The sequence below is a fragment of the Schistocerca americana genome, chromosome 1, assembly GCF_021461395.2.
Source record: "Schistocerca americana isolate TAMUIC-IGC-003095 chromosome 1, iqSchAmer2.1, whole genome shotgun sequence".
NCBI lineage: Eukaryota > Metazoa > Arthropoda > Insecta > Orthoptera > Acrididae > Schistocerca > Schistocerca americana.
The window spans coordinates 945,429,703-945,454,265 of NC_060119.1; positions in this window are offsets into that span (position 1 = coordinate 945,429,703).

The following is a 24,563-nucleotide window of genomic DNA, read 5'->3' on the forward strand; positions in this document are numbered from 1 at the left end:
ATTGCACAAGAAATTAGTTCCAAATATTACATCAATACTGAGATTTTGAATTACCAAGAAATTGCACTGCAACAGTTGTGCACAGTTAATAGTATGTCTTGGTTCTCACTCTCTGATAGCTTATCATTAGCACCAATAGTTTTTATTCCAGAAACATGCATTACTACAATACCCTCTGTGTTCTTAATAGTTTAAAAAAAATGCCTTTGAAATACCATTCAAATCACTACCATTGCTCAGTAAACACTTAATGTGTATCCCTTGTTCACTTGCAGTTATTACAGGGTAACATGCTTCCATTTGGTTTATCATGTGACCTTCAAACAACAAATACCCATTAACTCTTTCTTTAGAAAACTATCATCCTGCTTACCAACATGATTATCAGACCCAGTCAATTAACAGATGGCATGGTCCTCTTTCTCATTACCACTCTCAAACTCTACTCTTCATTAGGCCTAACATTATCTTCGTTTGTTCATACTGTATTTCACACATTGCCATCATTATCAATTATAAATTCACATACCTTTTCCCTTTCACTACTGGATTACTCACGGCTATCATTAACACAATTGCTGTCAGAATCAGACCCACTTTCTCTTTCTCTATGCTTTAAATTTTGTACCTCTTCCACTTTTTTCTCTATTTAGATAAATTCTGAATCTACATTCTCATTTACCTTACGGGGTTTTCCTCTACCACTACTGCACACTTGGTTTCTACCTCCGTTACAAAATCGTTTTTATTCTAACTGATTTAGTTCTCAAGTTTATCCCTATTTTCAGCACATTGTTTCTCAAAAACCTCCCCCTTCCTGCTATTGTCATCACAAAGTTTCTCTCTCTCTCTCTCTCTCCTACACATTTATTACTCAATTTTAATTTCTCGTTAGTATTATGTACTACTTTCTTTATACTACTTCCCAACCTTCTAATGTCTTTTTTCAAACTATTAATGACTTCTTTCTTACGCATACTACTCATAATTTACCTTAACTTTGCTTCTAATTTTCTGTAACCACTATCGTCCTGTGAATCAGTCTCCATTAAGTCTTTCTGTTTACTTAAAATCTTAAACTCTCAGCTTTGTTTTAAACCCCACTGTCATGTTTGTTAAGACCACTCATTATGTATCACTTAATATAAAATGGCTTTTGCTATGAAATGCCTTATTTTTCAATCACTCATCTCCTGCTGCTGTTGTTGCTGCTGTTGTGGTTGTCATCTTGGCCCATGATCTACATGGCTGCAGGAAGTTGTAATTCTCTTGGTCAAGCATCTTGTCTATCCCAGTCAGCTGTGTCCTCCTGCAGGCTGATTGGCTGCTCCTATACTCAATGGCTGCTTCTATAGAGGCCACACCCTGATTGGTTGCTGTCATAGTGTGGCCATGAAACCCAAGTGCTGTTTGGCTGTTGCATCACTGGGGCACCACATATGATGGCATGCCTTATCTATTTCTTCATTTCTTCTCCTTGATGTCGATGTACTGCATTGCTACACTGGCTAAAAATGGGTTGTGGAAGTGCAACACTGACTACTTTAAATAATGCAGCCAACAAGTGCACATTTGCATTTCACTGTACTTTACTTTCACTGTTCACAATGACCCAATAATGCACAGTTATATATCATTAGTGGACTATTGTTTTAACTTTCCATAAGCCTCACTAATAGTTTGCAGGCAAACCACCCTGTACTCCTACAATACTTTGCTATTGTACATCTACGAATAGTAAAAGCTTAACCAGAAAGTTCATAGTTCGTGAAGAATAGAAATGTACGTATGGAGCAGACACTGTCATTGTTTTAACACATGGCCTATTTGTGTAACACTTATTTCACAGTTAAGTTGAAGAATTGTTGTTGTTCTAACCAACATAACTTTCTCGTCTGAAACTTTGCCATGGACTGATTCTTGTGACCAAAAATTTGGCGCTTATATATCCTCACAATAATAGGTACTGAAACTACACATTGTTTGAAGTTAAATTTACAGAAATAATGATTAAAACTTAAATAATTAAATTAACTGAATACATCAAAAAATTGGTTCTTTTTAATAGTTTCTTATACTACAAGAGTTAGGCTGAAATATTTGTTTAAATGATGAAAGTAACATACATCATTATGCAAACAATATTTTTGACAAAACTGTTAATTACTTTGGAATTAATTAAGGGCTGGTTTTGCTAACATGTTTTCGAATAGAGCCAAATAGATCCCTTAAAAATCCTATTAGTTGTTCCTCAGAATGTTTATTATTAGTACAGAATTTATATTTGTTTATAAGTCAACAATAGAACTTAAGTTACGAAACAATTACTGATTTCACCCTATAACAAAAGATGCTAAATAGGAATAGTCGAAATAAATTAGAAAATAAATTACATACATAAAACTAAGCGCAAAATTAGACCTGGTGTTATATTCTTTACAACTGAGGGCCAATCTTTTTTTTATGAAAATACAGGTTATATTCATGTATGATAATGGTAATCAGTTAAAAGTAAAAAAAATGAACTCTAAGGAGGCAGGTGGCAAAACAAGAGGGGTAGTAAAAATATCCCAGCCTGCTTCATCACAAGTTCAGCCTCTGAGCTTTGATAATAGAAGTTCACTATGTTTGCAAATAAGAAACATTTGTACTTATTTTAGTACCTAGCATTTTTAAATCGGCATTGGAGGTATCCATTTTAGCACACAGTTCATCACCTGGAACTTTAAAGTTTGCATTAAAGGTATCTAACATAGTATTTAAATTGGCATTTAGTTGCACATTCAAATGTTTAAATTATATCACCTCTATGCCTCCTGTCAGTGTAGGCATACAATCACAGTACCAATAACCTGAATAATTAATCTTAGTCTGTGCTCAACTGTCACAGTACTTTGACACCATTGCACCCAACCCAAAAGGAAAATGCTTTGATAAACAAATTCACTTCTGATTGCCCACAACACCATCACAACCACCAACTCAGATTTAATATAGCTCACTGCTGGTACAGCTCTCTGCATTGAGAAGGTGACTTGAGGATGGAACATGGAGATTTATTTTATTTTATTTATTTATTTATTTATTCATCCGTGGAACAATAAATATTGTATGGATGTCGTCAGATTACAACACATGAGCACACATACATTTACAATTAAACAGGTTTCTTATATTTTGTGTAGTTTTTATAACTAGTCATACACATATTTATAATTACATAATATTTTGGTGATAATGTCATATGTTGCTAATAATCTACATCTATGTTAAATATTCTTTTACAGTATAACAACTTTTACTTACTAAAAAGGTTTTAAGCTTTTGTCTGAAAATGAGGGGCTCATTTATTTCTTTAATTTCTTGTGGTAATTTGTTATACAGTTTTATCCCATTATGAAATATACTTTCTTGCGTCTTTACCTTGTTCTTTCTATCTAGATGGAGGTGGTGACAAACTCTTGTTTCATGGTCATGTATTAGGCTGTTTGTGTTGTACATGTTGAGATTTTTCTTAATGAACATTATGTTCTGAAAGATATACTCACAAGAAACAGTTAGAATTCCTAGCTTTCTAAATAATTCTAGACAGTGGGCCCTGTTGTTGCTATTTGTTATTATCCTTATGGCTCTTTTTTGTACTTTGAACACAGTTTGTATGTTACTGGCACTTGTTCCCCAAAACATGATCCCATAGCTGAGGACTGAGTGTAGATATCCGTAATATGTTATTTTAAGACAGGTATTATTGCATACCGGTGCAAGGATTCTAAGAGCATAGCATGCTGTGGATAATTTCTTTGCCAAAATGTTGACATGGTTTGTCCATTTCAGTTGGCTGTCTACATTCATCCCTAAGAATTTGGTACTTATTACACATTCTAATTCATTATTATTAACTTTTATTCTAGTGGCATTGTGTTTTTTGTTCAATTTGAAGTTAATATAGTTAGTTTTCTTTACAGTTAGGGTTACTTTATTTTTTAATGACCAGTTGTGGACATCATTGAGAGCCTCGTTTGCTCTTTCTGACAGATGTGTTGGATTTTCACCTGTTATTACTATGTATCAGCAAAAAGTATTTTTTCGCCATGTCTGATACTTTGTGGGAAGTCGTTAATGTATATAAGAAACAATATTGGGCCTAATACACTTCCCTGTGGGACGCCTATATTCACATTTTCTGGGTCAGACAGGTGTTTTATAAGGGAATTGTTTGAAACTTGTGATATCTCAACTCGTTGAACTCTGTTTTCCATGTATGATTTGAACCACTTCTTTGTCACACCTCTTATTCCTATTTGCCTTAATTTATGAAGTAAGATTTTGTGGTCAACTGTATCAAAGGCCTTGGACAAGTCTAAAAAGATACCACTTACATTTTCACCTTTGTCCAGTGCTTCTAAAATTACTTCAGTGAACTGTGATATAGCATATTGTGTGCTACTTCCGGGCCTAAAACCAAATTGGTCATTGGAAAGAAGATTATATTTATTCAGGTAATTTAGCAGTCTCTTTTTGACTAGTATTTCTATTATTTTAGAAATGATAGACAGTATAGAGATCGGCCTGTAGTTCTCTACATTTTCCACATCTCCGTTTTTAAGGATAGGTATAACTTTTGCTTGTTTTAGGTACTCCGGAAAGTATCCAGATTCGAAAGATTTATTAATTATGTCTGTTAATGGGCCCTTTATGGAGTCTATACAATCTATAATTATGCAGACTGGGATTTCATCAAGTCCTACTGAAGTTTTATTTTTTAGTTGGTGTACTACTAGTGCCACTTCCCTTTCTGTAGTTGGCAAGAGCAACATTGAGTTTGTTGGCTGGTTCTGAGTAGGTAAATCATACGTATCTGGAAATTTCTGCTTGAATTTTTTTGCAATACTACTGAAATATGAGTTTACAAAATCAGCTAATTTTTTAGGGTTACCTACTGGCACATCTTTGTTTTTAATATGTGAATTGAGGTCCTTGTTTTCAGCTTCAAGTAATATTTTGTTGTTTGAAAGTTTCTTTGCGGCTAGCAACACCTTTCTGCAAATTTTCCTGTACTTTTTGTAGGATTGCAGAACTTCTGGGTTAGATTGGTTATTTTTTATGGAGTTGAGATATCTAAGAGTTTCTGAGTATTTTTTGATACCTGTAGTCACCCACTGATTTCTCTTTGTAGTTTTAATTTGATAAAGTGTTTTGGGAAACATCTCTTCAAATCTGAGTTTAAAAATTGACATGAACTTGATAAATTTCTGATTTGCACTGGTTTCTGCATAGACTTCCCTCCAATCTTCATATTCTAGCTGGGATTTAAACTGATGCAGGGCTGATTTGGAAAACATTCTTTTGTATGTCCAAAGTTTAGGAGGAGTTTCTACATGAATGTTAGTTTTTAAGATCTGGCAGAGGTGGTCTGCTAGGCCCAGGTTTTGGACAACAATATGACATTTTTTACTATCAATATCTGTAGCTACATGATCTATAGATGAGGAGGATTCTTTCGTTATTCTAGTTGGACAATTAACAAGGGAGGATATTCCATAACAGCTTAGAATATTCACATATATGTTGCTAGCCTTATCAGGCTTCATCATATTAACGTTTAAGTCACCACAGATAATTACATTTGCTTTTGGTCCAGAAACCTTGTCTAAGATTTGATTCAGTTTTGAGAAGAATATATCAATGTCTCCACTGGGAGAGCGGTACACACAAAATATGACAAATTTTTTTGCTATGCCAGGTCCTATTATTTCAATAGCGGAAAGTTCAAAATGTTTGTCCTCACCTAGATCTAAAAGATCATATCTTACTTTAAATGACATACCTTTTTCTACATAGATACATGAACCTCCACCATTCATTGAGATTCTGCTATAGTAACATGCAAGGTCAAATGAGGCTAATGCAATGTGTTCAATTTGCTTCCCTTTGTACCAGTGATCAGTGATACACAAAATTTGGCTATCAAATTTTTCCAATTCTACTTCTAGCTGTTGTGTTTTGTTCTTTATGGCTTGAATGTTTTGGTGAAACACTGTTAGGCATTTGTTTTCACTTATCTTGGTGGCGCCTTTCCCTTTAGACCTGATGCTAAAAAATCCTTTAGATGAGCTGGTAGCATGGTTATTCTTCTGTTGATCACAGTAGAGGTGAGTCTGTTACCAGTTTGACTTGGAAGTTGGTGTATCTGAAGGTATCTGCCTTATGTTAGTCTTGTAACTGAGGCCGGGTACCAAAAATCCTGCAGAGTTGTAAGTTTCCTGGTTCTTGTGGTAGATGCCTGTGCTGTTGAATCACCTGTTGTAGGTCACTGAGCCACAGTTATGACTGCTGTTGGATTCTTTGTTGTTTTTACAAATTGATGAAACAGCTGTAGCCCTCATAAGCTGCAGTCTACTACGTTCCATATTCAACGTAGTTGTCGTCAATAGCACAGCATTAATATTGGCTCACAGAATATGCATTTCTGTTTAACACCTTTTCATTATTTTGCTAGTATTAGCTTTTTCACTGCCACAATATTGGCTTTAACCCCACTGATAAGGTCAACAACAACATATTCTGATGATTTTTTTTTTTTTTTCAGAGTTGTTACTTCCTTCATATTTCATAGTTATTTTATTCTTCTCCTCCAAATTTTGTGACTTTTCCAACTCAACACTATTCTGAGTCTAGTCATTTATGGCACCAGAATTATATCATCCCTCATGTCTAATTTTTGAGATAAAATTTGATGATTGCCATTGTTTTTAATTACTGTGCAACTGTTACTTTGTCTGACCTTCCAACAAAACTATATCTCTTCTTCATAAGCAGACTGCATCTCTTCTGCAGCCACTTCTATGTTGGAGGCTGGGAAATGTTTGCAAAGCTAAAGCTTTACCAAATGATCAAAACATTTCTCCAGAAACATTCATAACGGAAAAAAATGAAACTGTATGGTTCCACAGACCTTTTCATCTTAAAGATCCATAATGAACATGTGCAGACGGAAGCAACAAATGAAATCTTGCATGAAGATCAGGTTTTGAACCAGACTCTCCTGTTCAGTAGACAGGTGCGCTAAGCACTATACCATCCTGGCACAATGGCTTTGACCAGCTGCGTGGAGTACCCTAGCATGCCTATCTCCTGAATCTAATTCACATTCATGCCTCAGCCCACTTGGTATTTCCCCTAAACTTGAATAGCACTGCACAGGCTTTCCATTTGTATTGGAATGGCACCTCAGCATGAAATGAAATAGGGGATCCTGTCTGAAACCCAAGCATATGTGCTTGAATCATATGAAACTGAATAATTCCAGAAACATTTCCAAGTCTGATTTTTTAAGTACAGAGGCAAAAAAAATCCATAACAATTTGACCCATTCCAAGCAGTCTGTATAACATGACATTAATGACAAATCACCCAGTTCTCAATGACAGTTCACCTTCTTCTCTGGTTCACATGATGCCATGCTGATTGTCAGCATACTCATTGCTCTATTGCATTCTGACTGTCCCCACCATCTTGTGGCTCAGTTTTGAACTTACTGATGTTTGGAGTCAGTTAGTAATTTCAGTAACTGAGCACATTTTCACAGCACTCACATAGTGATACATTGCAGCAAGTGGCATAGACAGTTGAATTTAAATAGCCAGATCCATTAATATTAATTATACTCATATTTTTTTGTTGCTCTTCTTTTCTGTATTTTGATGGCTCTTTGTTTCTCTTACTTTCTATGGTTCATCTTCCTGTAATTGTCTAGAGGATGATCTGATCACCACATAAATAACATTGTGAAAGTTGGTGGACTTTCTGCAGAATTATACATATATTTTCAGTCAGTCATTCCACTTCACAACAACAGATCAATAAAACACATATAACTCATTCTCCATCCTTGGACTTCTGACTTGAATAACCAACTGCACAAAATAATAAAGATTTTCCTCTAACAACTAGTAGCAAAGAAATTACTACGATATATCAATCTCTTCACGCAAAATAGACTTTGACGGCAACACAACCACCTAACCTTTGTGCACATCGTTGTCTACCTACCCAAGTCCAACATAGCCCAGCTGTTACCAACACCTTTTCGCCTTTTTTCACACCAGATCTCCAGTTACTTTCCAGTCCACCTTTATCTCTCCCCATATATTTTTATTTTCATTTTCATTTCAGCCTCATGTTGCATTTTCCACCTTCTAATACCATGTCACCCTCACAACACCCCCACAATGACCCCATTAAGTTTTATTTACATTCCCTCCGCAAACATGCCTTTGCCATAGCCAGATTACGCTCCCATATTCTATTTTCTCAGGCTTGTCTGACATTTGGCATTACCCCAAAGGTCTCACACTTAAAGTTCCCATCACTGGCTGCAACCCTTCTTTCCATCAGTCCCCATACCAGTTCCAAACTGAACAATCCATTGCCCTCACCCACCTAATCCATCACCTACACATCAACTCAGCCAATGAACACATCCATCAACTCCTATCCTTAATAATAGTCCCTAATCTTTCCTCTCCCACATCCACACCGGCTGTTCAGAGCATCCTCCTACAGGCCAACCATAAATTAGAACAGCATTCCACCCTCCACCTCAAAAAACTATCCAATCTCCTGGTTTCCCACCTGTGGAAAGGCAACTCACTCACCCTTCACAACCTTTCCAGCAAACCTCAACCTCCTTTCATTGCACACAAACCCAGTCTCTCCCATCTACTCAATCTCCCACTTCCAGCTCCACTCCCTCCAAAACCTCAAAATTCCAATCAACACAATCTGGAACCACAACACCCTAATTCAGTAGTCAACCTTTCCTCCAAACCTCTCTCCCAATCCGAAACCTCTGTCCTATCCAAAGGCCTCACCTTCAGCCCCACTCCCAGATTCAACCAAACAGCCCTTGTCAAAGATTTACTGTCCTACACTCGTACTCTCTGCTGGAAATATCACTTTGCCATGAAGAAAAATGATCCTAATCCTACTCCTAATGATCCAACTCCCCAAGACACCATCCAAATTGAACCCTGCCTGGAACAGTTCCATCCTCCGTCGCAGTGGGATCCACCTCCTCTTCCTCAAAATCACCCTCTCCAAACCTTCCAGGAAATTCTGACTTCCAGCCTTGCATCTCAATCCTTCTTAAAAAACCTTAATCCTACTCCCAACATCACCACTGCTGAAGCCCAGGCTATCCGTGATCTGAAGGCTGACCGATCCATCGTCATTCTTCCGCGGACAAGGGTTCCACGACCGTGGTACTTGATCGTCAGGAGTACGTGGCTGAGGGACTGCGTCAGCTTTCAGACAACACCACATACAAAGTTTGCCAAGGTAACCCCATTCCCGATGTCCAGGCAGTGCTTCAAGGAATCCTCAGAACCTTAGGCCCCCTGCAAAACCTTTCACCTGACTCCATCAACCTCCTGACCCCACCAACACCCCGCACCCCTATCTTCTACCTTCTTCCTAAAATCCACAAACCCAATTATCCCGGCCGCCCCATTGTAGCTGGTTACCAAGCCCCCACACAACGTATCTCTGCCTACGTAGATCAACACCTTCAACCCATTACATGCAGTCTCCCATCCTTCATCAAAGACACCAACCACTTTCTCGAACGCCTGGAATCCTTACCCAATCTGTTACACCCAGAAACCATCCTTGTAACCATTGATGCCACTTCCTTATACACAAATATTCCGCATGTCCAGGGCCTCACAGCGATGGAGCATTTCCTTTCATGCCTATCACCTGCCACCCTACCTAAAACCTCTTTCCTCATCACCTTAGCCAGCTTCATCCTGACCCACAACTTCTTCACTTTTGAAGGCCAGACATACCAACAACTAAAGGGAACAACCATGGGTACCAGGATGGCCCCCTCGTACGCCAACCAATTCATGGGTCGCTTAGAGGAAGCCTTCTTGGTTACCCAGGCCTGCCAACCCAAAGTTTGGTACAGATTTATTGATGACATCTTCATGATCTGGACTCACAGTGAAGAAGAACTCCAGAATTTCCTCTCCAACCTCAACTCCTTTGGTTCCATCAGGTTCACCTGGTGCTACTCCAAATCCCATGCCACTTTCCTTGACGTTGACCTCCACCTGTCCAATGGCCAGCTTCACACGTCTGTCCACATCAAACCCACCAACAAGCAACAGTACCTCCATTATGACAGCTGCCACCCATTCCACATCAAACGGTCCCTTCCCTACAGCCTAGGTCTTCGTGGCAAACGAATCTGCTACAGTCCAGAATCCCTGAACCATTACACCAACAACCTGACAACAGCGTTCGCATCCCGCAACTACCCTCCCAACCTGGTACAGAAGCAAATAACCAGAGCCACTTCCTCATCCCCTCAAACCCAGAATCCCCCACAGAAGAACAAAGTGCCCGACTTGTGACAGGATACTTTCTGGGACCGGACCAGACTCTGAATGTGGCTCTCCAGCAGGGATACGACTTCCTCAAATCCTGCCCTGAAATGAGATCCATCCTTCATGAAATCCTCCCCACTCCATTAAGAGTGTCTTTCCGTCATCCACCTAACCTTCATAACCTGTTAGTTCATCCCTATGAAATCCCCAAACCACCTTCCCTACCCTCTGGCTCCTATCCTTGTAACCGCCCCCAGTGTAAAACCTGTCCCATGCACCCTTCCACCACCACCTACTCCAGTCCTGTAACCCGGAAGGTGTACACGATCAAAGGCAGAGCCACATGTGAAAGCACCCACGTGATTTACCAACTGACCTGCCTACACTGTGATGCATTCTATGTGGGAATGACCAGCAACAAACTGTCCATTCGCATGAATGGACACAGGCAGACAGTGTTTGTTGGTAATGAGGATCACCCTGTGGCTAAACATGCCTTGGTGCACGGCCAGCACATCTTGGCACAGTGTTACACCGTCCAGATTATCTGGATACTTCCCACCAAAACCAACCTATCCGAACTCCGGAGATGGGAACTTGCTCTTCAATACATCCTCTCTTCCCATTACCCACCAGGCCTCAATCTCCGCTAATTTCAAGTTGCCGCCACTCATACCTCACCTGTAATTCGACATCATCTTTGCCTCTTTACTTCCGCCTCGACTGACATCTCTGCCCAAACTCTTTGTCTTTAAATATGTCTGCTTGTGTCTGTATATGTGTGGATGTATATGTGTGTGTGTGCGAGTGTATACCCGTCCTTTTTTCCCCCTAAGGTAAGTCTTTCCGCTCCCGGGATTGGAATGACACCTTACCCTCTCCCTTAAAACCCATTTCCTTTCGTCTTTCCCTCTCCTTCCCTCTTTCCTGATGAAGCAACCGTTTGTTGCGAAAGCTAGAATTTTGTGTGTATGTTTGTGTTTGTTTGTGTGTCTATCGACCTGCCAGCGCTTTTGTTCGGTAAGTCACATCACCTTTGTTTTTATATATATATATATATATATATATATATATATATATATATATATATATATATATATATATCTGTGTGTGTGTGTGTGTGTGTGTGTGTGTGTGTGTGTGTGTGTGTGTGTGTGTGTGTGTATACATATATACAATAATTTATTTCAGTTTAATATCAATATTCACTTAAAGAATAGAAACACTTGTCAATCAAGAAATATTTCAGTTTCACTTTGAATAAGTTCCCTTTGTGGCACCTTATAGAGCTCGGTAATCTGTTGTACCATATTTGACCACTAATGCATGGACTATGGTCTGTTGTTTTTAATTTGGTTCTTTGTCTGTAGTAGCAGTCTTTATTTCTTGTATTATAGGCATGCATATCAGAGCACTTTGTTGCTTTGTTTTGATGTGTCACAAAAAATATAATTAATTTGTAAAGATACAGTGAGTAGACTGTGAGGTATTTATGATGAACCAAGGTTTCCCTGCATGAATCTCTATACCCTAATCCATGGATAATTCTGATTGCTTTTTTCTGTAGGATTAATATTCTGTTCATATGTATGTCGGCAGCACAACCCCATACCTCTATCCCATAAATAATCTGTGCAAAAATGGTTCCATAATAAATTGTTTTTAATGCCTGATGTAGGACTACTTTTGATAACTGGCTGATTAGATGTAATGAACTGCTGATTTTATTGCATAAAAATTTGATATGGTTTACCCATCTTAGATTTTCATCTAGGTGAATACCTAGAAATCTTCAGCCTTCTGTGTTCACTACTTCAATTCCAGCTATGTTACTTATAGAGGTTTGATGTGAGTTTGTAAGTTTAAATGGTAATAACTGAGTTTTACTGATACTAACTTTCAAACCTTGATCTTGGAAATAAGTAGTTATTTGATGCTGGCCCTCAGTTGCTACCAACGTTAACTCATCATTTTGTTTACCAAGAAATAACAGTGAGGTATCGTTTAAATAGTTACCAATTGGGAGTTGAAAGGTTGCTTTATATCATTTATGTACACTAGGAAAAGGAAAGGGCCCAAAACTGAGCCCTGGGGTACACTTTGTGTGACTGTCTCATATTTGGACTGGAAATTAATGATCTGATTATTGATTTTGTAAGTCAGCTTTGTACACTGCTTGCGGTTAAATAAATATGTAGCCAGCAATTGCATGGATGCAGCATTTACATTGTATGACTCAAGTTTACTTAAAGGTAACTCGTGGTTTATCGAGTCAAAGGCTTTAGTGAGGTCTAGAAATATGCCAGCTGTTTGAATTCCTTGATCAAGGGCACCATACGTTTTGTGAAGAAATTCCTTAATTGCTGTGATAGTACTACGATCTTTTCGGAATCCATGTTGTGTCTCCGTTATGTAACACCTACGATTTATGTATCTCGACCCGATCCGGATCTGATAGCAGCCCAATAATAATGAAATGTCTGGTGACAAGAAGAACGTCAACACAGCTTCATTAATCAAGAACCTATATTCGTCTCTAAAACGCAAGAAAAAGGAGACAGCCACTGCCTTCGTCATACATATTTAATAACAGCTAATCTCAGCACAGGCTTCCTCGCTATTCATTATTGTCACACGCAAATTCAATCACTGCAATCCAACACTGCAATCCAACACTGCAATCCAACACTACAATCCAAATGATGCCGGCGTGGTAGACGTGGAACCACAAATATCGGCACAGAAATATCAGTGATCACTCTCGTAATTGTACTTTTTCACTTTCCCGTATTATTCTAACACAAAGGGGTTAAACCGTGGCGACGGCCACTCCCTTTGTCGGTAAAGCCTTGCATTACAGCAACAGGCCTCCACACGGCTTGGCCCGCAACCTGGGAACTGACTCAACTCTACACTCGCTCTCGCAACACGACACTATCGATTGTTTGCCCTATCGACCTGTGCCGAGTGCAAACTTATAGTAAGGGCCTACGGACCCCTTACATCCCCGCCCTCGAAAACTTCTTTGGAGCCTCTGTCATAAAAGAATCAGCAAGGGAATTAGACATTACTAGATCTGAACAAAACACACAGTGTAAATAATTAATGAAATTACAATTCACTAAATAATCCCACGACTCCGGTAGTGGGCTGCCTCCACAATAATTTCTACAAAAGGTTATTACATCTCATAAACATGGCATTGTCCAAATCACAATTTTTTTATATCAAGCAGCAGTAATCCTCTATAGTCCATATTGAATGTAACACTCAACATACAATCAAAAATTATTACATGAACATATGACATATGAATTATTATACTACAAATTAGTTGTTACAAGTTTGATACCCATTCTCAGGTAATCGTCAATATGAAATATGAAGTTCTAGTTATAATACATCAAAAAATACAATGCAAATAAACATTCCCCTTTTTCAAATGTCCGTTTAACAACTAAATGTCCTAAATATATCTTAGTAGGTTTATTCGGGTCCTTGTAGCTCTCACTCTTGACCGGACCTCACTTGGAGTGTCATTTAATTTTCCGGTCCCTCCACCTCTTCCTCTATAATCAGACGAATGATTAAAATGATTCCTTGGGTCATTACTTCCCTCTCGGTTTTGATCATTAGCTTGACTGTGTTCCTGTGATCGAACAGATTCCAACTGTTCCAGTATTTCCATCAAAGCCTCCCTATCTTTAATTAGGCTCCCAGATACAGTTTCTTGCATTCTCCAGCTCATTCTTCTCTTTATCGCTGATATCATTACGTCATCACTCAGGGGTTGTTCCAAGGTCTCGTTCAATTCCCACAAATGTTCGGCAGACTCACTCAACTTTCCTCTCCATGTACTAAGTGACTTGCGGTGTAGTAGGTCCTCAAGTGCTGCTCACTGATGACTTTTGGATCAGTATTTCTTCAAGAATTCTCTTTCAAACTGATCATAACTAGTAGTCCCTTCCTTCTTCTTGACTCCCCAAGTGAAGGCCTCGCCTTCCATTGCAACCCTCTGGTTATCCTCTTCTCGTTGCACGGCTATAGCATTTCTCAGTTTGACAGCCAATTGGTTTTGCCTATCTCCTATCCCCTTAACCGCATCATTACATTGTTTCTGCATCTGTGTCACCTCGGTGATCCTTTCTCCCAATTCAGCTTTAGTTTCTTCAACATCGTCTTCTATCTTTTTTGTTAACTTTCCTTCCATCTTCTCCACGTCTCCCTGGACTTGGTCTATATTCTTCTGTAGCTTACTCTCTCTCTCGTCGACGTTCATCTTCAGTCGTTCTGGTAACTCCTGCATTTCCTTCTTCAGAATACATTCCATCTTCATCTGCGATGTTTTGATCTCTTGTGCTATAGTTTCCTTAAATAACCCCAAGCTTTCTTGTAAACCTTGCTTTAGTGATTTTTGTAAATTTTCCTTTAGTGATTCTCTAAATTCTTGTAAATCTTTCTTTACTGATTCTCTAAATTCTTTTAGCAAGTCTGCCAATATCGACCACTTATCTGCATCCTCTGAAACTGACTTATCTCTCGTCATTTGTGCCGGTGTCTCGGGATAACTAGTTGAATGTGTTAACGGGCTTTCTAATGACAATCCATAATCACTGATTCCTGAATCATCTCTGTCCTCCTGTCCTATCCCTTTCCTTTCAACTACTGCCTCACAAACCTGCTTATCTTCAGTAGACATGTTTGGTTTATTTTTAATGCACAGGCAAGCAATATAAAATAGCCTCTAGTAACCCAAAACACTCCTAGTTACCATGAAACTAATCAAACAGTACCTACAGTATTTTCAGTTAATCCCAAATTGATACAATATGCATGAGTACTGAACATAATGACTCTCAAAACCTAATAACTTCAAATATCAATTCTCACATACACAGTTTATGTAAAGTATTTTAAATAAGACAAATCACACCACTCATAAAATCTATAAATGTAAAATCCCCAAAAACAATAAGCATATCTGTATAATCACCATTTAGACTGCGTAGTATGAATAAATAAGTATGCTATATTTCAGAGTATGTTTCGCAAACTTTTCGGAAATTACTGTAATTGGGCACTTTTCCTAATGTGAAATTCCATTTACAATTGTTTATTTACCGTGAAGACTGCGCACTACAATTCAATGTTATGCCAACCAGTCGTCTTCACTCACCAACTGACATTACCACGAGTCGATGTTTTGACGTCTGAAGTGGGCGTGGCGCTGTACTGCCGCCGGAGCCGCGTGAAGTCACGCTGAAGATCTGTGGCGAGTCGTCGTAGTTCTCCGTCGGCCGCTCTGTGGTGCTGCAAGCGGGCGTAGTTTGTAGTTCGGCCGTTAGATGCCGGGTCAGCGCTCGGTGTCTCAAAGTCGCGCTGAAGACCGTCGGTGTAGTGCGTCTGTGCTTGAACTACTCCTCGCACAGGTAGTTGGGATGACGTGTGAAATCACCTCGCAGTTCGAAGCTCTTTGGTGCAACTGCTACACGGGTCTGCGTGACGTCACTCAATAATTGCGTCGCCACAATACATTGTCGCCTGCATAATAGTTTATGGGTCCACATGAAGCTGTCTGATTTTCACTACTCAAAAAGCAATTTCAGTCAAAATATTACCACTAAACACTTCTTTAAAAGCTTTTGTGACAAATTCTTAGTTCGTTTTGCTATAGTAATGTTCACACATGTCTTTCTTTAGTGTCCACTTTTCACAGTTTTTCGCTCAGATTTGCACATTATAACACAGTTTATTGACACTATTATTCTGATCTAATATGGCAAGGAAAATGTTTAGTCACAATCGTAAGATGCTATTACTTCGTATTGTTCAAAATGCACTGTTTCTTGTCGCGATTTCTAAGTTTATGCTCTGTCTCGAAATTAAAATTGGAAAAAATATTTTCTCCCGTTAAGCAAGATAAAATTACCTATTGTTCTTTACGATTCGTCCGAAAATTGCACTTGTCCTTTCACGGTGAGCCAAGGGTGTAACAAGTCCGTATTTATGTATCCCGCTCGATCGGGATCTGAAAGCAGCCCAAACAAATATTAATTAATGTGACCGTGTACCTAATGGGGCTGGCAATCGGAATGGACTGCTACGGAGTTGTTACATTCCATTTTGTCATTCTCAAATTCTGTAATAATGAAATGTCTGGTGACAAGAAGAACGTCAACACAGCTTCATTAATCAAGAACCTATATTCATCTCTAAAACACAAGAAAATGGAGACAGCCACTGCCTTCGTCATACATATTTAATAATGGCTAATCGCAGCACAGGCTTCCTCGCTATTCATTACTGTCACACGCAAATTCAATCACTGCAATCCAACACTGCAATCCAACACTGCAATCCAACACTGCAATCCAAATGATGCCGGCACAGAAATATCACTGATCACTCTCGTAATTATACTTTTTCACTTTCCCGTATTATTCTAACACAAAGGGGTTAAACCACGGCGACGGCCACTCCCTTTGTCGGTAAAGCCTTGCATTACAGCAACAGGCCTCCACACAGCTCGGCCCGCAACCTGGGAACTGACTCAACTCTACACTCGCTCTCGCAACACGACACTATGGATTGTTTGCCCTATCGATCTGTGCCGAGTGCAAACTTATAGTAAGGGCCTACGGACCCCTTACAGTTAGGAACTTATTTTTCAAGAAATAGTCACTAAGTTATGTCAGCGGCACAACTCCAAATACTTTGCTGAAGACAGGTATTAATGATATGGGCCTGAAATTTGAAACCTCTTCCTTGGATCTTTTTTTATGCACTGGTTTAACTGTGCTCCATTTCAATACATTTGGAAATGTATGTTCTCTAATACTGCAGTTTACCAGGTGGGTGATTATTTTAACTAATTCCTTATTACATGTTTTAATCACGATACTACTCAAACCATCCCATCCGGATGAGAACTTATTCTTTAGGTTATTTATTATCTTGCCTATTTCTTTTTCACTTACTTGTTTGAATTCAAAAGGTGGCTCTTCAAAGGGGCAGAGCTTTACCTCACTACTCACAATTGTGTTATTAACTGGTCTAACAGCTGCAGATATAAAGTATTTATTGAAAACATTGCAGACTTTATTAGGATCTATAATTGTGTTTCCTTCATGTCTTATATTTACAATTTCAGTTTCTGGCTTCGATGTGGCTTTGCGAAATTGGTTTACAATTCTCCATGGGGTCTTGGCTATATTGTCTCATTGAGCTATTTCACTGCTGTATATCTGTTTTCTTAGATTTGAAAGCTCTTTCTTAAAGATTTTCTTGGCTTTGTTGTACTTGGCCTTAAAAACCTGTAGGTTTGTTGACTTGTGTAACACATCCAGGTCCTGGATGTTTTGCCTGAGTTTTATCATATTTGCTGGAAGTATCAGTCTGTTGGTTTTTGCACTTTGGTTATGGGTGAACACTCTTTGTATTTTTTTAACAGGGCAGCATCTGTCAAAGTGTCTTAGCATAGTATCATAGACTTTGGCCCATTTGTTTTCAGATCCTTCAGTCTGGTAAACCAGATCCCAGTCCTCTATAGCTAATTTATTTCTTAGGGCAAGGATGTTACCGTCTTTTAGGATTCTTTTATTTTCGGTAACTTTTGTCATTTGTGGGATGCTTGTGTTTACATACTCTACAAGCTGGCATTTGTGGTCAGAGTAGTGAAAATCCATATTCCAGCACTTAACACTGTCTTTAACGTTTACATAGCATAACGTAATCAATTCTGCTAGATGTGGACTTTGTTACCCTGGTATCACTATTTACTACATTTATGAGATTATATGGGTTAAGAGTGTCTATTAACCTCATATTACACAAACTGGAGGATTTTGCCTCAATATTCAGATCACCAAGTATAGTTAGGTCACTGGGACCACAACGTCCCACTACTCTACTAAATATGTCTATGAAGCTAATTACATCAGCCTTTGGTGGATGATAAATCCCAATAACTTCATGTTTTCTCATAACCTCTCTACACTCTTTGGTGTGGACTTCGATGCCTGTCACTTCAATCAAGCCTTCTTTGTTGTACTGGTCTAGATAGTTTATTTTCTTGTACTCAAGATTGTCACTAATGTAAACTGCCACACCACCACCCTTGTGTTGCTGTCTACAATAACTATTTGCTAAGGAGTAGCCCTCTAGTTTACAGTAAATAATTTCATCAGATTTTAATCCATGCTCAGTTAGCAAAACTATATGAGGTGACTGTTCATTTACAAAAACCTATAATATATTAAGCTTATTTCTAAGGTACTGTATGTTTAGGTGCATGAGCCTTAGTGGTATTTTTAACTGGTCACTGATTATCTTCCTTTAAAATGTACTGAGTTCATTCACTTACATAAGTTCGGGATCCAGGCATTAAAAGTGTTCCTGTTCTTTGGCGATCTTGCATTTCTAGACCTACTACCGAACCTGGCTTCTGTCTGTCTAGTTGTCAAGGTAGCTGTTGAGGTGCCTTCTTGCTCCGTACAGTCCGAGAAGTTGCTGAACTGCCTGGTGTTGCAGTAACTGGAGTTGTATACTCCACCACATTTGATTGAGTAAGTGATTCCTAGGAGTCTGCAGTTGATGCCACAGCTTCTGTTGTTTCAACTAGCTGGCTTGGCAAGTTATTTTTATCCAGTGCTGGGAATTTGTTAGTTGCTTTACTTTCCCACAAAAACATGTCACTTTGAACTCTGGGTTTTATTGGTCTTGAGGATCTTCTAGGAGCACAATGTGTTTCTGGACTTTTGAATATCCTGTTGCTGCAAACTGATCTTCCTACTCCATTGTTCATTACTGTCCTCTTGACAACATTCTGGTTGATTTCTGGTACTGTAATTTTTTCTTGCTGTGGTATTATTTGTTCAGTTCCATTTGGATCCTTCCACTCAAGTGATATTGCAGGCTTTAGTTGATTTTTTGGAGAGATGACTGCAAGTAAAGTTCTGGCCATTTCTTCCTTGCCATTAGCATTTCGGTGTAGTCCGTGAGAAGTGTACCAGTCTCTGTTCTCAGGGACTGTTACAAACTGAGCTTTTTGGAAAGATTTCACTATTTTGGCTATTTTCCTATTTGTTCGCCTGGTTTCATTGTTCACACAAGACCAGTTTTCAATATCATATCCCTACTATGATTACATTTGTGTGCTGAAGCTTAATTATTGCTGATGTTATAGCATTTAATGCCTTGTCTGCTTCGTTTCTGGCTACATCATTTGTGCCACCCCAGATTATAACTGTGTCATTCATTGTGAATTCTGTAAGTTGTTACAGCTTTCAAGTATTGAAGTTAATGGTGCACCTGGTATAACATTTACTTGGATTACGAAATTATTATGACTTTGATGCATTAAGTTAGCTGCAACTGATCGCCCATGGCTGTCTGCAAACACTGTCATTCTTTTTTTGTGTTTAGGTGAGCTTTTTATGTTACTGCTGTGTCTGTTGTACGAATTTTTCTTGCTACTTATGCTGTTTTCTTGAACTATGAAGTTTTTATTTACCTCAGTGCTTTGTTGTTCACAATTTTAATCTTTTTGTAGCGCATCAAATCTGTTCCTTGTCGTAATGTATAACGAGGAATCATTCGCAATTTTTTTCACAGCTTTAGATGTTGTTTTAGGCGTAATATACTGATTGGTTTTTGCAGCGATTTTGTTTATACAGTTTTTGTTTTCACATGATTTGGAACTTTTTTTTTCTGAGTATTTCACCATCACTTTGTAACTTCTGTCGTGGGAGCTCGTCAGACTTACTTTTTAATTCTTTAACCTCATCAATGAGCACATTGATTATATCGTAAGTACAGTCTTTGTTATTCAATTCTAGTCCTAACTCGTCTTCCATACACAGCCAGAACTTTTGTTTAGAGTTCACATTTACACAAGAGAAATGAAACACAGTTTTACATTTTATGCATATAATTCCTTTACAGTCTCGATGTCCACAGTAGCAGAGTCCTGAAACTTTTTGACTCAATGTTGCATTTTGTTTGTTAGATGTAGTTGCTACACACTAGAATTTCTCCGACTCTGCATGTCTCCTTTCTGCAACTTTTGATATTTTAGTGCAAGTTAAGCACATCATATCACTGAAAGTGTTGTACTTTTTACACATGCAACACGTATTTTCATAAATTTTACTCTTGTTTGTCGAGTAATTTGACTGATTATTTACAATTGGCGCCATGTTGTGAGGGACTTTCAGCTGCTCAGCATTTTCGTTTCTTAAACGCGAAATGTCATATGTTAAAACGTCCACTGTTTCTTTGTAAACTTGCAATTCGTTCTTTTAGCTTCAAGATTTCACTACTACAATTCCCATAGACACCTGTTTTTTAAGGCACGACTGTAACTTTTGTTCACTTGATCACTACACACAACTTCACTAGACGCCATCTTTTCCTATTCCATTGCTCTCAAATTATTACGAAATATCATATAACATATATGGGATAAGTAAAATGATGGTACACGTCACAGTGATTTTATTGTATTAGCGTGACAGTAGAACTTGTATTTCATGGGAATGTCTGTATGCAAATATTTATAAATCTGTCTTTGATGGATGAAATATCATTGATTGTTAATGCACCATGATCAAAAGATAACAAACATCCTAGTCCATATAGAGTTATCTGAAGTGCATAAAAGAAAATGTAGCAAAATACTTTAGATGACAGGACAAAATTAATGTAGTTAATTAGGAACTTAATCCTTTTTCTCATAACACTGATGGAATGTTTTTTAAACAACATTTTACAATGTCTTACATCGAAGTTTACCTTTCATACAGTTGTTAAATAAAATTCAGACATTTTAACAAATCAGACTCAGCTCAAGCTTTCATAAACATCAATCATATAATCAAAGCAAATGTTCAACATAATTTTTCCTAACTTCTTTACAGTCATTGCTCAGAATTTTCTACAGTATGCCATCATAAACCAATCCACAACACATTACAAGACAGAGCACCAATATGTTCTAATATTTCATTTCCCTAAAATCATCATAACCCTCATAAACTTCACATACTCATTATAGTTCACAATACAATAAACCTTCATTCCTCACAGTACTTCATCTCAGCATAAACCTCATCAGCATCACAAAGTATTTCACAGAACCTCATAATACCATCAATATGCCTCAAATAGAAAAATTGCTATCCATTGTAATTCTTGTATTCTATTCATAATAATACTACATGTGCTATAAACCAAGAAAAATATGTTAGTCATTAATGTCACATAGGTCTGAAAAAACGACACTCTCCATTATGCCTTTCCCTCACGAAAACACCACAATAATAACTGAACTGGCATAGCTTATAAACTTTTTACTTTTTCATGTTCCATAAAAATTTTCTTTTACTTGCTAAAGCAGTGCTTTTTGTACAGCAAATAAACTCATTTGAAATGACTATCATGATGGGGAACTTACCTTCAATTAATTCCATTATACAATTCCCTTATTGGGAGGCAATAGAAGACAAACACACAGTATAATGTGATTGTAAAAAGATGAATAGGCAAGTAACAGACAAACCTTGCGGCATGGAATTTCAAACTGATTAAGCAATATTAACAAGCAAAAATAGTAAATCAGATAGTTGATTTTGAGATAACAGAAAATTTTCTGCATCTCAAGTCATAGTGACCTTATCTCTATTTATCATTTCACTGTACAGTACAGTCTGTTTGCAATGTTTGGCCTCTACTTTGCTTTGCTGTCATTCTTTACTTAGCATAGTTCATAATTATTTTACTCTTTTTTATAATAGCTGAGTTAATTTGTTTCTCCACATGGTTCTATGCTTTCATGTTTGTAAAACTTGGCAAAAATTTTACTTTCACTCTTGTCTTAGATTCCTCCATTAACTACTTTTTCCATTTGTAGATACTTAGCAATAATATTTTATGAAATTTCTTGACTGTAAATAACTCTCGTACATAATATAAAGTCTGCAGTCCATTGCTTCCTCAACAAAGCTCTCCTCAATAGATCAATATAATTATCATAATTATAATTACCCTCATCATAAAACAAAAGGACATTTTAATTAATTCTCACTTCTCAGAGAATATTCTCATCTTACAGTTCACCACTAAACATCATCAATAATAATAAACTCACCTTATAGGAACATCATGTCAGTAGCATAACATTCATTTCCTCATTGCCATGTTACATGCTCTAAATCCAGCATTATGTCATTCAACATATTATATACCACACAAAAAATTATATTGAGAACTGAATAAATGCTCAGGAGTTGACTGAGTCTTCCACTGAAGTTTACTCTACACAATGACAGATAAAAAATAAAGTAATTACTTCTTATGTAAAAAAAATAATTAAAATCCAGATCATGACTTATTTACAACCTGTAAAAAAGTAACACAGTACAAGCAAAAATAATGTTACTGCATTTTAACTGTTTGCACAAAAATGTGCAAAAAACTGTAGCTACATGGTTATTTACATATGCCAAATAGCATTTTGTTTTTACAACTTTTTTTGGTTTTCTTTTGTGGAACAGATACATATAACATTCTTCCTTTTCTTTCTCTTCTTTCTGCAACTATGTTGCTTTCCAGAATGAAGATTGTATCATTTACGCTATTGTGTTCCTTCTAATGATAATTGTTACTATTGTGATTACTATGCGCTCTCATCTTGTGATTATTACTGTGTCAATTTTGATTGCTAACTATTTCAAAATGTGTGTGTGTATTGTGGTTGTATTTCCCAGTTTTTTGCAACTTTGCCCGCAATCTATCTAAAAATCCTCTCTCTAAGTCTACATACACTGTGTGACCATTAGCATAATGATTTACGCAGTTCAATGCTTCACCTCCAGAACCTTCATAACATATAATTGAAAGAAAAACAGCCCTCGGTCACTATTTTTAACAAATTAACCTGGTTTCGAGACTGCTAGGAGTGTCTTCTTCAGAATTTAAAACAAAGAATGTTCTATATTCTATAACATGGTCACAGAATAATAACTAAAAATGTATGATAGGGTATAAGTATGGAATCATCGTAAAAGACTGACAGTACTTATATATCATTTATAAAATAATAAATATGCCAGAAGGGCTTTAATCACGAAGATATTTAAGACTAGTGCACTTTTGGCATATTTATTATTTTATAAATGACATATAAGTACTGACAGTCTCTTACGATGATTCCGTACTTACACCATATCATACGTTTTTAGTCATTATTCTGCAACCATGTTATAGAAAATAGACCATTCTTTGTTTTAAGTTCTGAAGAAGACACTCCTAGTAGTGTCGAAACCAGGTTAATTTGTTGAAAGTAGTGACCGAGGGCTGCTTTTCTTTCAATAATAACTATTCACAGTCTCTGAATGTGCAGCCATGTACAAAACTTTGACCTTCATAACAAGCCTGATATCAGACATCAGTCATATTAGACACAAAATTATCTCTGCAATGCTGCAGAAAATCTACAGGATGTACACTACCTTTACCTGAAAAGTTTTTCGCTGGAATGTCGCAAAACATGTACCAGAATTGTTAACAATATTTCTAATAACTACATCAATAGACAATTCTTCAATTTTTTTATGCAAAATGAAACACTACTTTCTAGGGAGATAGTTTTTTTGTTGCTTAATTTTACATTTTCTGTGAATTTGCTGTCTACTGTGTTCACTTGTTCAACTAAACTGCTTTCAAGAAGTGCCAGTTTGGTGTCAATATTAGTTCCCAACATCAAAATTTGCCTATTTACATTTTTGTCAACAGTTCTTGTTTCCACATGCACATTTTTGAAGTTAATTTTGTTTGTTTGTCTACTTTCAGTGATCTCATATTTGACATTTTTAACTTCAGTGTTAAAGCTGCAATCAATTTCTTTCATTTTAGACAGAAGAGATTCTACTCGAACATCTAATCTATTAATTATTTGATCAGTATCATTTACTTGAGCTGTATTTTTACTGACACAGTCAAATAATACTCCTATTGTCTGACTGAGTTTTATGAACTGATTCTGCTAATTTCTGTGAAATGATTCTTATTTTCTTGTTCATGTTTTTCAAGTTGCTCATTTATTTTTGTAAACAGGTTGTTACTTATTTTTATTAGCAATAACAGTGTGGTACTTATGTCATTATTTTCATCTCA